Source organism: Peromyscus eremicus, chromosome 5 (assembly GCF_949786415.1).
Source record: "Peromyscus eremicus chromosome 5, PerEre_H2_v1, whole genome shotgun sequence".
Taxonomy (NCBI): Eukaryota; Metazoa; Chordata; class Mammalia; order Rodentia; family Cricetidae; genus Peromyscus; species Peromyscus eremicus.
The window spans coordinates 6460252-6474830 of NC_081420.1; the positions used below are offsets into that span (position 1 = coordinate 6460252).

At 48.3% G+C, this 14579-nt stretch overlaps 1 protein-coding gene across 1 annotated transcript in view; it reads left to right on the forward strand.

Moving 5' to 3' along the window:
- The window catches only part of Spock1 (SPARC (osteonectin), cwcv and kazal like domains proteoglycan 1), a 279458-nt gene that overhangs the window by 183628 nt on the left and 81251 nt on the right, over positions 1 to 14579 (forward strand). The gene's annotated exons all lie outside the window — the stretch shown is intronic.

Genomic DNA, 14579 nt, shown 5'->3' on the forward strand with positions numbered 1-14579 from the left:
GGGCAGCTGTAAAAAGCAAGGTTGAATAGTGGCTGATAGTTATCTTGCAAAGGCCCAAGGTGAGATTTTAATGGCTGTTTTGACCTTGGTGGATGTTAGCTTGGGCCAAGAGTTGGTGGAAATGCTTGGTGGGCATTTGTTTTCTCCTTCTTCAGAGCACGTTGAGGGCAACTGGGAAGGAAGCAATCCAGACTATCATGTACAAAGACCTTTGCCATCCGCACTTCTTCTTTCTTGCCTGTGAAGGCTCTATAAGTAAGAGAAGGCAGAGTTTTTAATCCAGAGACTCAGAGTCAAGGTTCTAGTCCTGAGATGAGGAGCTTTCGCCCTGTATTGCTCCTGATAACATGCTGCAGAGGCGATGGGAACAGACAGATCCTGGGGCTACTGTTGCTCCGCAGGTGCCCTGGGCTGGAGTACAAGCTGCCCTGCTGAGCATGTCAGCCAGACACAGGAGCTCCAGTCACTGTGACTTGCTCCCCATGACAAAGTGTCCCTGTCACCAGCCTTCCCCAATTCAGACCCAGGAAACAATGCACTCGGAGTCACAAAAAAGCCTACCTGTCACAGTTGTGGGTGCAATGACTCTGCCCTTCCTTGTCGTTACTGAGGTTGTCATCCCACCCTTGCCTTTGATGGCTGTAGCACTTAGAATGTTCTCGTCTTCTATCATTTCTTCAGTGTGCTCACAGTTTCTTTGGTGGTAGATGTGGCAGGTCTTTGGTGGATTATCTTCCTTTATTCACTCTTTCTTCAACTCAAATAATAATTAAAGGGCCCGTGCCATGGCCACACAGTGTTCCAAGTACCTGGGATGCTTATGGGATTGAACAGAGCAAGGACCATGATCCTGAGCAGCCTAGGAACAGGGGTTATCACAGGGGCCCCTTCAGAAACACCCAGGAGAGAGCACATCTCTGCACCTTCCAGATGCAAAAATGGCAACCCCAGGCAGATGCATGTCCCCTTGGCTACATTTGACAGAGATGTGCCGACAACCTGTGACTTGGCTTGGTACCTAAGACAGTCCTTTCTTCTGGCACTGCGGGGTGTGAGGATGGAGAACTCAACAATAAAACATCTTGACCTGGGAGCACAATTTAGCATGTTAGCACAGACATCCACATAATGGAGCATGCCTTCCCTCTCTCCTCCTCGGAGCGGCCTCCCCTCAGAAGCAGAAGTTCTGAACCCCAGTTTCTTTGTGTGTTAGATGGATATTGCAGTTCTTCCTGTGGTGGGCAGGGTGAAAATTAAAGGAGAAAGTAGAGGTAGAGTTTTAGCACAAATATCGGGTTCATAATTAGCTGTTCTGCACTTTCTGTGATTCATGAAGACTTTATAAGCCATTCCTCCTAGTGCCGTGAAGGATGGAAGTGTACAGGGATCTGCATGATGAAGGAAGCATAGACACTACAGAAAATCCCTGAAATCCCAGAGCTGTGTTCTCACAGGGAAGAAAATACTAGAGCAGGGATGGGACTGTGCAGCTGAGTGAGGGGCCTGCACGAGATGAGTGGTAGGAGAGCATCTCAAAGCAGGAGGACTTGGGGTGGGAGAGCACAAGTAAGGACAGAGCAGGGGCTGTGTTGACACAGGGGGCCATGCTGTTAGAGAGAGTCAGGATCAGATAGGGACTGAATGAAAATGAGGATGTGAGCACTCCCAGGGAGGGCTGAGGAGGAGAGTACAGCCAGAGGCATCAGAAGAGTCTACAGCAAGGAGAGAAAGTAGCAGAAGAATCATGGTCAGTAGACGGACCTGGGCCATGAGAGGAGAGCGGGGAGTGAGAGAGGAAGACAAAAGACCAAGAGAGATCCAGGAACAGAGCCAAGAGAACCAAGAGAGCTTGTGGTCAAAATGGCAGGGTTGTATAGGAAAGAGAAACCAGGGGAAGGGAAGCCAAGTCCCTGGACTGAAGAGGTTTAGGGTAGTGGGCAGGGTGAGAAGAGCTGAGAGGAGCCAGCACATGCTTGGGTATGCTCTTTGTATACTAATAGGCACCTCACTCAGCCATTTGTCTGAGTTCTTCTGGACCTGACAGTGACTGGCCTTAAAAGGGAAGGTTTGGATTTGACTATGGCTTGTATGGAAGAGCTTACAGTTTGGGACCTGCTTCAGGTAGGGTAGGGTGGTGCAGTGAGTGTCCCAGCCTTGAGATTGTTTTTGATCTGGGCCAAGGTGTACCCAAACCTGGAGTCTAGAGATGAAGAATAACTTAATTCAGGCAGTTTACCTGGTGGGGATAACAGCAAACCTGTGTAGGACTGCTTAACTGGCAGTTAGATGCAGGATAGGAGCATCCATCTGTCCATCTACCTGTGCAAAAATTTACCCATCACATCTTTGTTTAGCACCATGTGTGAATTGAAAGGTGATTTCACTAAATTTGTAAGGATACGGGTAAGAAAGTAGCAACTAGCATCAAAATGCAGAGCACAGAAAACTCAGAGGTGGACACAGGTTCTGGAGCGTGGGGCTCCCTCCCATAGACTTCGTGGAGATTATACAGCAGAGCATCAGAGGGGGGGGGGGGGGTATGGCTGAGAGGTCTTAGGTGGACTGTGAGAAGCCTGAATGGGGACTGATGGGGAGATGCGGGACGTGGGCATCACAAACGCCCTTTCTATTAGGCTAAAGTGTTGTACATCTGAAGAGGATGGGGAGCAGGGAATGGCGTGAGCAAATACGCATTTAAACAAAGACCACTCGGGTGTGAAGCTGTTGAAGGAGAGAAAGAATGAAGGCGGGGCTGATGGAAGACCCGGGAAGGAAATAAGTTCTATTGTCTGCCCATGCCAGGAACGCCGCCAGGCTCTAGACATCTGCTAGCTGTCCATTCTGCCTTCTTGCTGGCTGCAGACAGGCAGCAGGGTGATCTTTATTTAGTGATAAGGAAGGAGGCTCAGAAGGGTTATGCAAATCACTCTGATTCTCACCTCTGGTGGCTCCCTGCAGCTTGAGGTGTCAGATTCCCTTCTAAGCTCCCTGTAAGAGGTGCAGACAGAGTCCTGGCAGATATCACCCCCTCGCTCCCCCCTCCCAGCATGGCAGCTGCACCTCAGCTTGCCCTCCACCTCCCTTTGCTGTGGAGGACACTGCCCTGCAACCCACTGGCAACCCACGAGGGCACAGCCAGCTGGGAGAAGAGGGTCACAGAGCTTCCCCCACAACCAGAAAATTAGGGCGGGTGGGCAGGGAAGGGATGGAATCCCCAGGGCATTTCTAGGTTCAGAGAGTTTATTTTAAGCACCGTGGGTACCCCAGAACACTGTCTTCCTTTTCTCCTGGAGCTGCCAAGCCCTTACACCCCCAGAGGTGAGAGACATGTTCCTCTCTGCCTCCTGCAACTTTAGGGTGTTCCCTGCTTCCCTTATGCAGCATCTTCTGTCTTGTGTTTTTTCTCGCTTTTCTTCCTGCCTTCCTTCGGGAGGGAGGCTCCAATGTGACTTCTCTTCCTGTTCCTTCCCTCTTTCTCCTATTTGTGTCCCCTTTTTTGCCTTTGTTCCTCTCATTTGTGACATGGAAGTGTTAGTCTTAACCTTCTGCTGTTTCTGGGACGATGACTAATTAATGAACTTCCAGCAAGCCCACTTTATCCAGGCACAGACATATATCAATCACCAGCGTTTATCCACAAGCACAGCTTTCTTAGGAACATGCTGCCAGGCTCCAGTCAACTTTACAGACCTTGTCCTATGAACCCAGCTGTGTTCTGAGGCCCTGCCTGGGCTTCTCTGGATTGCAGACTCCTGAAAATGCTCTTCACAGAGAGCTCCCTGGGAATATCAAAGGTTATCTGTTGCCCCAGAATAGCTGTGAGACCTTCTGCCTCAGAACCAGACTGGGTTCCAGTGTCAGCAGCTCCTGGAAAGCAAGGGCGGGCACTCTCCTCATCTGATCCGGGCCTCTGGCACACCAGCTTTATTCCTGTTCCTCATAAGCAACCATGGTCCATGTCTTTGTCACCAGTGAGAAGCAGGGACTTCACGTGGCGTGCAGGCAAGCACAAGGACAGCTGCCAGCTGTTCCCTCCTTGCGGCTCCGCATCTTAGCCTTTAGCAGGGACCCTGAGCCCTCCCTCCCTTTCATCACTGTGATGATGCCATTTCTCCATGGTCTCCTCTTTCTCTGCCTCCTCCTCACTGAGCCTTTCTAGATGCTCTGAGAGACTGCCGAAGCTCTGACCATCATAGCAGTCATAGAATACCATGCACCATTGTGCCAGGGCTTCTTACTCTATACCATGACCATAGTGACATATGGGTCATGTGATACATATCCTGCACATAAACGTACTAAGCACCTGCTGTATGCCAGGCTCCCGAAGGAGATGCCTGTTTCCTCCCAGAAGCCGACAGATAATACGGTATGTCAGGATGGTGTGGGAGTGAAAGGAATTCAGCCTGGGCACAGAGGCAGGGGCCTGGAAAAAGGAAACTGGAGCAGGTGGGGAATGTTAAAGCAGCTCTGGCTCTGGTCTCACACTGGCTACCCCTGGGCCTCCATCCTTCTCTATTTCTGTGGCAGTTAAGTTTCTTCTCAGAGCCCCAGAACTTGACCAGTCTGTGCGCTTGCCCCTGCTGTGGGGTCCCATCCTGGTCTGAACTGATGGTTGAAGCAGGCATGTGTCCCCAGCCAGCTCTGCACGTGGGCTCTCCTTGCTCCTTCACCGGACATTTTCATCACTGTCGTCAAGCGCTTGCTATGCCTATGTGCTATTCTTGGTACCAAGAGGAAGCAGGCCTGGGAACTTCAAGCCCTTCCTCACCTGCTCTGTCCCCCAAATTCTAGATGGAGGAGACATGCCGTATAAATTTAGGACTATGAATTATCTGCAGTCCGCAGAGGTTTCCAGGCAGAGCAGACAGCAAGGAAGGAACTGTCAGTGAGCATCAAAAGGAAGCCCCACAAACGGGGAAGCCAAACACAGAGGCCAGAACTGAGGTTGAGGCTGACGGGGCACTGGAGAGCATGCTGGCAGGAAGACATCTGGGGGAGCAGCTCTCTTCCCCCAAGGACATCACACAGAGGGGGTTCCACACAGACGCTGTGGGAGTCGATCAGAGCTGCAACCTGTTACAGTGTCTCTGGCTTCCCCTAGGTGGGTTGGCAAAGCGTCATTTTTTTCTCAAGCCTTCTTCTTGTGGAGTCTAGTGTCTGTCTTTGGCATTTCACTGTGAGGCTGCGCTGGTTTTGTTACCTATATTTTATAATAACTTAAGTTTCTCGTCTGGAAGCAAACAATGTGTGTGTGAATTGGCTGAAATTTCCCCCTCTCGTATTGAAAGGGTTTGCCGACTCATTGACAGGATTCCCAAGAGGGAGAAGTGAGGCCATTTCTGAAGAGAGCAACCACATACAGCCGTCTGTTTTCTAGCCTCAGTTTACTGATTTGTTATGGGAAAGAGTACCCCTGCAAGGTCTAAAATATGCAAGACCATGCACACGCATTTAACCTTCGACTGAGTCCTGCTTGCTTCCATCCATTAAAGATTTTATGTCTAGGGAAAGCCTCAATCGTTGCCTCTTTAACAACTTATTGAAGGCTGGTTCTTTCCTCAGGGTTAGTCAGGTCCTTGAAGCCTCAGCCAGCAGGATTCTGTCACTGCCCATAAAGAGCCCGCCCCCTTCTGGGGAACAGGAGCAAGGAAAGCGATTGCTGGCTACAGTAGCCTGTGCTTGGGGCAGACAGGCAGACAGGCAGACAGGCAGGCAGGCAGGCAGGCAGGCAGGCAGACAGGCAGGCAGACAGGCAGGCAGGCAGGCAGACAGGCAGGCAGGCAGGCAGGCAGGCAGGCAGGCAGACAGGCAGGCAGGCAGGCAGGCAGGCAGGCAGGCAGACAGGCAGACAGGCAGGCAGGCAGGCAGACAGGCAGACAGGCAGGCAGGCAGGCAGTCAGGCAGCAGGCAGGCAGGCAGGCAGGCAGACAGGCAGGCAGGCAGGCAGGCATGGATTCTGGGAAGAGTCTCCAGGAACTACTAGGCAAAGCAAGTTAAAATTCCTTCCCAAGCTATTGATTTTATAATTGCCGAGTAAATGAAGAGCCTAAGACAGATGAGGAAAACTCTGTCCACTATCACCAAGATACGGAAGATGATAACATCCTCACCTTTATGTGTTATACATACACCTGTATCTGTTCCCTTGAAGCATTTGGAAGCAGATTACAGACATTCTGGTGGGCAACCCTTGTTAAAGAAAGGGATGTTCTTCTGTGTAATTGCCTTAGAAGAATTTACTATTGCACTTATGGGAAAATAATTTCAAAACATTACCTAATAATGTGATTCACATTAAAATCATGATGCTTCCCCCCAAAAAGAAGTCTTTTATAGCTTTGTGTAATTATTATTACTTAAGCACTAAGGAGACACTATCATGCTTGTTTCTACTTGGTTCAAGTTTAGCAATTGTGGCTGCAGTATTTCAATAGTTTTAGATTTATTTATTTTATGTGTATGAGCATATTTTGCCTACACGTATGTAAGTATGTACCATTTGTGTACCTGGTGCAGGCAGAGATCAGAAGAACATGTCAGTCAGATCCCCTGGAATTGGAATTATAGATGGTTAGGAACTGCCATGTGGGTATTGGAAACTAAACTTGGGACCTTTGTCAAGAGCAACAAGTGCTCTTAACCACTAGGCTGTCTTGTCAGCCCCACTGGGCTGCATTTTATAGAGCCACTGGATTTTTCCTTTGGTGGCATATGAGCAGGTGCATGCCAGGCTATTCCATTGTGGTGCTGACTTGGCATCTTGGTCCCTCTGTTAAGAGGTGACAGCTACATATTTTGTTGGAAATGTACGCTGTCTTCTCTGTTGCAACTAAACACTCTTTGGGGTATACCTGAGACCAACCACCTCGTGTATGTCTTACTCCCACTTATTTTTTCCCCAAACTTTTTGCATTGCAAAAATGGTGACTTTCTAATTATATCTTCCCTTTAAACTTGACAGGTATTGTTTCATGAAGAAGGTCTCTTTCTTAACAGCTTAGTTTCAAGTTTGAAGTTCTGCCTCCTTTTGAAATTCTTAAATCTTATATGAGAAACAGGTAGGCAGAAGTATACATATAAGACCCATACCTGGTCACAAACAGGTCAACTGTCAGTTAGATTGAGACTAACCCTGGCTGATAGAAAGATGGCCAGCCTCCTGTCAGTACCCAGGGCTTGAATGGATGGGGGCTCTCTGGAAGGAGTAAGGTAGAAAAACAAGGGAGGGACCTTTGGATCCATGCAGAACCTTTCCAAACATGTATGCAGGTATGTATTCTCTTCTTGCAGTTAAAAAAAAAAAAAAAGCCACTAATGGGACATCTGCTCTAGGCTCTAAGCCAGTAGGACAAAGAATTGTCCCCATGGTGTTTATATGGCAGGGGAGGGGGAAGCAGAGAATATTGTGTGGATGATCAGGAACTGAGTAGAGAAAAAAAGTGAATGGGGAAATCAAGTGAGTTGGGGAGAGAGCTCCAGACAAAGGAAAGTACATAGGCCTTGAGGTAGAGGGACCCCACTCCACTTGAGAAGTGGGGCTGGCACAGCTAGAGAGGAGAGCTGAGGGGACCATCTGACTATAGCAGACAGCAGCCGCTCACTTCACGCCCAGGTATTAAAGCCAGCACAGCCTGGGGATTATTTCCCTCCCTCTACTGTGACATGATTTTGGGCGAATGAAAACAAATCAGAATTCATCAACTGTGAACAAAATTGTCAACTGTGAACCGTCAACAGTCTGGTTTAAAAATAGATGATAGGTTGATGAAATACAGTGGAGAAAGCAATTTAAATAAAATGTTAAAAATAATACCCCAAGCATGCAAGGCCCAGTGAAGAGTGTGGAGACCTGCGTGAGCAATGAACCAGAGAGAAGTTATTAGCTTTGCTTTACAAATCATAGGAGAGAAAGATTTACTGGCCATTTGCAGGAAACGTTCACTCACGCTGACGTGTTATGCAAAACGGAAGCAAGGATTGGCTGGGAAATCTGCTAGCACACTTATTTTTAAGTAGGTCAGTGTTTTGAGCACCTCAACACAGTCATACAGTGTTTCCTTTCTCTGTTCCTTAGATGGTTGGGAGGGCACTTATGTTCCAGCAGGTCCAGGGCCTAGAAGCTCCAGGGAGTTGGATTTATATTTATTTGTGTGAATACAGAGGCTAGTCCATGCTTAAATGACCTTACCTGATTTCCTAGTTTCTCAATTCATTTCCTGTATAGAGTTAAAGCTAATTATTCATATAACCACTTTATTATAAAATCAATATAAGATGTGAAATTTTCATATGTCCACCCACTACCACCCCTGGGCGTGAGTCACAAGTGACATAACATGGCTGACTTTTTCAGATCCAATTCCCTTACATCTTAAGACTGCTGTTCTGTGATTTTGTTTTGTTTCTTTCCAGTAGACCTATGCCATCTTGGCACAAAGATTTATGTTTTTAATCCCACACTAGAGCATCTCCTTGTCTTAGAATCTGTGCCTTCTTAAAACACTAGATGCAACATGTATCAGTTAGCTTGGCTGTCACAGCAAAGAACTGGAAACTGAGCCGTGTAAATGACCCAGTTCCCTTGCGTAGCCCTGGAGGCTGGGTGCTTGAGATCAAACAACTAACAGTGGCTACCTCATTCTGAAGCAGAGGAGCTGTTTTCCTGGTCTGTGGTGCCTCTGGGGGTCTGAGGAGGCTTAGAGATATCTTTCTCCTGTGTCCGTCCCATTACTTCATCCCTCCCTGGGTACTGTGCCCACGTGTTCCTCCCTTATGAGGGCACCAGTGACACTGGCTGCAGGCCTACCCCAGCTGCTTCTGTGAGACCCCCACTCTTTAAAAAGGCCAGGTCTGAGACTCCTTTGGACACAGCTTGCATGTGGGTTGGAGTTGGACCCTAGTGGGAGGTGTATGGCTTCCAGAGTAACTAGGAGCTCACTGCAGACAGCTGCGGAGGGTCTTCTCCGCTATATCCCCTTCTGGAGTGGGCGAGGCTAAAGGAAGGGTTCTCTCATAGGAAGTACCCACTCAGTGTTTATCCCAATGGGTGTCTTCCTTCCCTCTCATGGAGGACTCCAGGTGTGCCTCTGGCTTTGGCTCTTGTGAGCTGTAAGGGGCCAAGAGGCTCTTCAGTCCAGAGGGTTTGCTTACACCCGTTTCCTCTGTTTTACACTCAAAACCAATTGCTTTTTCTAAAGTGACAGGCAAGTTATGCTATACCCTTACTAGCCCCCAAGAAGGTCACATTTTCATTTGGGTTGGTTCTTAACTGCCATGCTGTGAAAGTTGAAGGTGACTCACCATATTCTGCCTGCCCAGATCCTCCCTCCCTGCGGGCTGGGTGTAGAGGCAGCTTGACCAGTCAGTTCCTCATGACACAGCAATCCGCATCCATAGTTTTTAGCTCCTGCTTTGCACACACTATACAAAAGGTTCCCAGCCCCTGTCATTTTGTCCTACAGTCAGGAGGAAGCTGCTGGTACCCGTGATGCTGGGAGGATGCTTAGGACTCCCTGTCTCCCTTTCCCACATCTCCCTTGCAGACTCCTTCATTCTCTTGTGCTCCATTCTCTACTGCCTCTCTCCCAAGCAGAAAAGTATGTCTTGTTATTACAACTAAGTTGGGAGCTGGATAAGTCAAGGCTGCATCTGCTCAATTGGAGGAAGCCCAGCATCTCGGGCTATGTACCTGTTTCTAGTGGGAGGCAGTGGAAAGGCTTGCAGCACCCCCTTTCCCCTTGGGTCCCGTTTTCTTAGCAGGCCTGAACTGAGGGCACAGCATACCTGCCTTGTGATTATTCCTAAACCAGTACATGTGTTTGCACTGTCCAGCCAGCTCTGTGCAGTCAGCCAGCTCCACCTGGGGGCTGTAACCTAACTCTTGGCAGAGGGAAATGAACACCTGCCCGGTGTGGGGGCTCCACTGGCGTTATAGAGCTCCTCCAGCAGGAAGTCCTTCTCTCTGAGAGTCACCAGGCCCCCTGGTAAGGTGGCATGGAGAGCTGCTTTTTAGTCTCACTATTGCCTCTGACTTGGCAATAGCCTGGTGCAGGAGAAGGATGGCATTGCATCTGGGAGGCTTACTTACTTACTGGGAGATAGATTAGAGAAAAGCTCCAGAAGGGAACATTTATGAGAAGTTCTAGTCTCGAGAGCCTCGGGGCCGTGGGAACACCTCTGCCCAGGTACAGTTCAGCACTCCAATTCAGAGCTTCCAGAGGCAGCCTCCACCGCATGGTATGGGGGCTCCCCACAACTGTGGTTCAGGACTCCAATTCAGAGCTTCTGGGCACAGCCTCCACCATGTGGTACCAGTGGCTCCCCACAGATGAGCAGCTTTTCAGTGGAGCAGTGTGGTTCTGGCTCTTGGTTACTACCTCCAGAGAACCCTGTATATTTTGTTCCCATTTCATTATAAAATGTATGATGCCTAATATCTGAATCATTTATACAAGTTGTTAAGTCCAGGAGTTAAAAAAGTTAAAAATAAAGCTGAATTAAAATATGAAGCAAACATCACCCATTTTTGCGATGGTTCTGTGTGTCCTGCCTTGCCCTGTCCCATCCCCTAGGGAGGTAACCATAGGTTGATGGCACTTGCCACACACCTATTATGAGTTTTTACTATCTGTCTGTCTGTCTATCTGTATAGCCTGTTTTGAATTTCTAAATTCAAACAGAATTTTAAAAATTCAAATAAAATGATGAGATTATAGTCATTTAACATTTCTTAAATTTATTTTTATTTTATGTGTATATTTTGCCTACATGAATTGTTTTCCCTACATGTATGTATATGTAGCATGAGACTACCTTGTGCCCATGGAAGCCAAAAGAAGGCACCTAATTCTGAGGAACTAGTGTTACAGAAGGTTGTAAACTACTATGAGAAGCCAGTGCTCTTACCTGCTGAGCCATCTCTCCAGCCCTGGAATTACAGCCTTTTGAGCTCCACTTGCATGTCACATATTGTCCTAGAAGATAAAGTACCCTTGAACCTTGAGTTTGACTGGTACAGGTGAATGCTGCTTTCTCAGGGGCTCCTGTCTCGACTATAGAGAGGTCGACGGTCTCTGCAGACAGTTGCCGGGGAACAGGAGAGGGGATGCTGCTACCCTGCCAAGCAGGCTTGGTTGCAAGAGGTCATACCTGGGGCTCCTGGTCAGGCAGGGCTACACAAGACATAGGTGTCTGGCTGCTGGGAAGCAAGTGGACTAGGCTGACTCTGCCAGTAGCCTGGGGCAAGCATGAGACTGAGAGACATGTGCTGAATGTGGGGCTTTAGGACAGACAGACAGGCCTCATAGTGGACACGAGTAGAATGTAGGGTGGGATAAACAGCTGAGATGGAGTGCCAGCATGCTAACTCCTGGGACGCTCAAGGACCGAACAGGGGCTTGGGATTTGCAGAGTGCACATTACTACCCCTTTCCTTATTGTTCTATTTCTTGAATACCTACTATGTGCCAGGCTCACTGTGGGTCACATCATGTCAGAGATAAGACAGGAAGTGGGGCTTTCCTTGCCCCTTGCCCTGCTCTGTGGTCTAGAAGGAAGCCAGTCGGTTTCCTCACGCATAGTGATGTTCAATAGCTCTGGGTGCACTTCCGTTCTGTTCTTCTGCCTTCTGAGTCCCCGTCAGAAGAAGCAGCTCTCTGGGGCATGTGGCCTTTGCAAAGCTTGAGAAGTGCAGACGAGGTAATGAAACCGGTGGTTCCTGAAGTGTCTGCTGGAACCTGCTCCTTCACTGTTGCTGCTGATCCATCTGCCTGTCAGCCGGTCACGTGGCAGCGCTGAGACCATGGGGCAGGGAAGGCAGGTGTGGGTCATGCAACAAAGAGCCACTGGCATGAGCAACATGTAGCTTCTCCACTCAAGGAGGGTAGAGTTTGGTGAGGGAAAATATTTGAGTCTACAACAGACATAAGCAGGAAATTACAAAACTAGTATGAAATGGCCTTATGATGAATTCAGGCAAAATGTAAACTTTATAAAATAAATTTACACATAAAAGAATATTTTTGCCCAGATAAGATTTAGAGTCTCTTTAAAAACTAGTTTGTAAACTTCCAATGTGAAACTGAGGGTCATTATAGAGAACCAGCCCAGAGGAAGAAGAGGAGCTGGAGGAAGAGGAAGAGATGGAGGGAGAGGAGGAGGAGGAAGAGGAAGAGATGGAGGAAGAAGAGGAGGAAAAGGAAGAGATGGAGGAAGAAGAGGAGGAAGAGGAGGAGGAAGAGGAAGAGATGGAGAGAGAGGAGGAGGAGGAAGAGGAAGAGATGGAGGAAGAGATGGAGGAAGAAGAGGAGAAGGAAGATAGAGGAAGAGGAGGAGGAAGAGGAAAAGGTGGAGGGAGACAGAGCCACTGGCCACAGTGATCTCCACTCCAGCTGCACACATGCTGTGTATGTGGCTTAGTTTTTGTCAAGTTGACAAAGCTAGGGTCGCCTGAGAAGAGAGACTCTCAATGAGGAGTTGCTTCCATCAGATTGACCTGGGGGCAAGTTTGTGCAGCATTTTTTTTGATTAATTTTTTGTTGTTGTTGTTGATGTAGGAGTGCCCAGTCTACTTTGAGTGGTACCACCCCTGGGCAGGTGGTCCTGGGTTGTATAAGAAAGAGAACTGAGCAAGCCATGGGGAGCAAGGCAATAAGCAGCATTCCTCCATGGCCTCTGCTTCAGTTCCTGCCTTGGCTTCTCTGCACTGTGGATTGTAACCTGAAACCCGGTAACCCTTTCCTCCTTAGGTTGCCTGTTGTCAGTGTTTATCACAGCCACAGAAATCAAACTAGAGCACAGTGCTGTTTAAAGAGAACACTGATACTGGCAGCCTTTGGCTTTCCTTCAGTCCATCCTGCGGCCTGCAAGCACACCCATACCCAGAGGTCCTTTTGCTCTGGCTGTATATACTCATGAAGTTAGCCTCACTATATAGTCCTGTCCACTCGGCTTTGGATGAATCTGCTCTCATTTACTCCAAAGTCAGGTCAAGTGATGCCTGGGCCTGGCTTCATTTCACAAAGCGCCCCTGTCCTGTGACCACACTGGTCACATGCTAGGTGTTTCAGGATCATGTATAGAAGGGAGCACTGCACTGAGATGGAGCTTGCTCTCTGTATGCTTGCTCTGCCATTGCCCGTTGGATGGGTAACAGCTGGAGTTATACCCAGTGATTTCAGAACCTTTAGAGCCGGCCATAAAACACTGCCTGGGTTTGTAGTTCGTCTGGGGACTGATCATCTCATCCTCTCGCAGTGAGCCCATGTCCACCTGTACTCCAGCGAGTTGCCTTGCAAATGCTGGTGGCTTCTTACAGGATGATTTGTGTTTTCTAAGGGCAAGGACTGTATCCGCTCTTCCTTTTCTTTTAAACGATTCCCCATGGCACCTGATAAGAGATGCATGCTGAGTGGGTTCTTAAGTTCCATCTATCTCTCCTTTCTTTGAACCTCCGCCAGGTTCCCAGGCCCTGGGCCTTTGTAGGAGACTGATTATATGCAAGCCTTGATCCTGAGAAATTGACAGGTAGAAAGGGAGGAAACTCAGATAGCATACCTGGGCCAAAGGCAAAGGTGCGGAATGAACCGCAGTCGGTACAGTGTAGTGCTCTGAACCCCAGCCACGTGACAGAAGCTATCTCAGGACCCTTCGGGGCTCGGCTCTGAAGCCAGGCATGTGTTGGGCTGAGTGCTGAGGTCTTTTATGAGTTGTTTAACCTCGAAGAGCCTCAATTTCTTTTTTCATAATATACAAGTAAGAAGAATGTGTTATCCACTGTGGTCTAGGACACCTGTAAATACCTTCCCTCTCTCCCACTTAGGTTTTGAGTCTGCTGAGACTTAAATGTAAAGAGATAAAGAAAGGGACCCAAAAGCTACCATTGTTGCTGATAAAAGATGACAGCTTATGGACTTCTAACACTGAATCCTAGAATTAGGTAGACATTTCCACTGTATCCCAAGCTAGTTATAGGAGGGCTCCAGCCCACAGAAGACCAGTATAGACTTCAGTTCCAGACAGGGGACGCACAAGCTTGCACATTGCTCTGAGAGGAAGGGGCAGAGCACCTCAGATGCACCATCCAGACTTGGAAAGGAGGTGACTGTGCTTTGCTATGATTTGAATATGGAACATCCCTCATAGGCTTAGGTGTTGAACGTTTGGTCTCCAACTGATGATGCTATTTTCAGAGTGTCTAGAAACCTTAAGTAATGGAAGCTATTTGGATGAAGTGAGCCACTTGAAAAATGTCCTTGTACCCTGTGTCTTGTGTCCTGTCCTGGGCTCCCTTCTTTCCTGCTCTGCTTCCTGTCCACCATGATGCCAGTATTTCCATCATAGCCTCTCACCATGATGGGCTGAAGCAACGAGCCGAACCAATCTTTGTTTATGACCAGTATCTGTCACAGTAATGGGAGAGCCAGTTACTAAGAATGTTCTCAAGCACTTCCTCTGTGTGGGAGGGTTTGTTGGGAAGCTTTCAGAGCCCAAGTGGGAGGGCTTCATGGGTCATATAGAACTCCACATGCATTAAATTTCAGATAATCATCATGTTTTATAAATGATGACAGATGAGC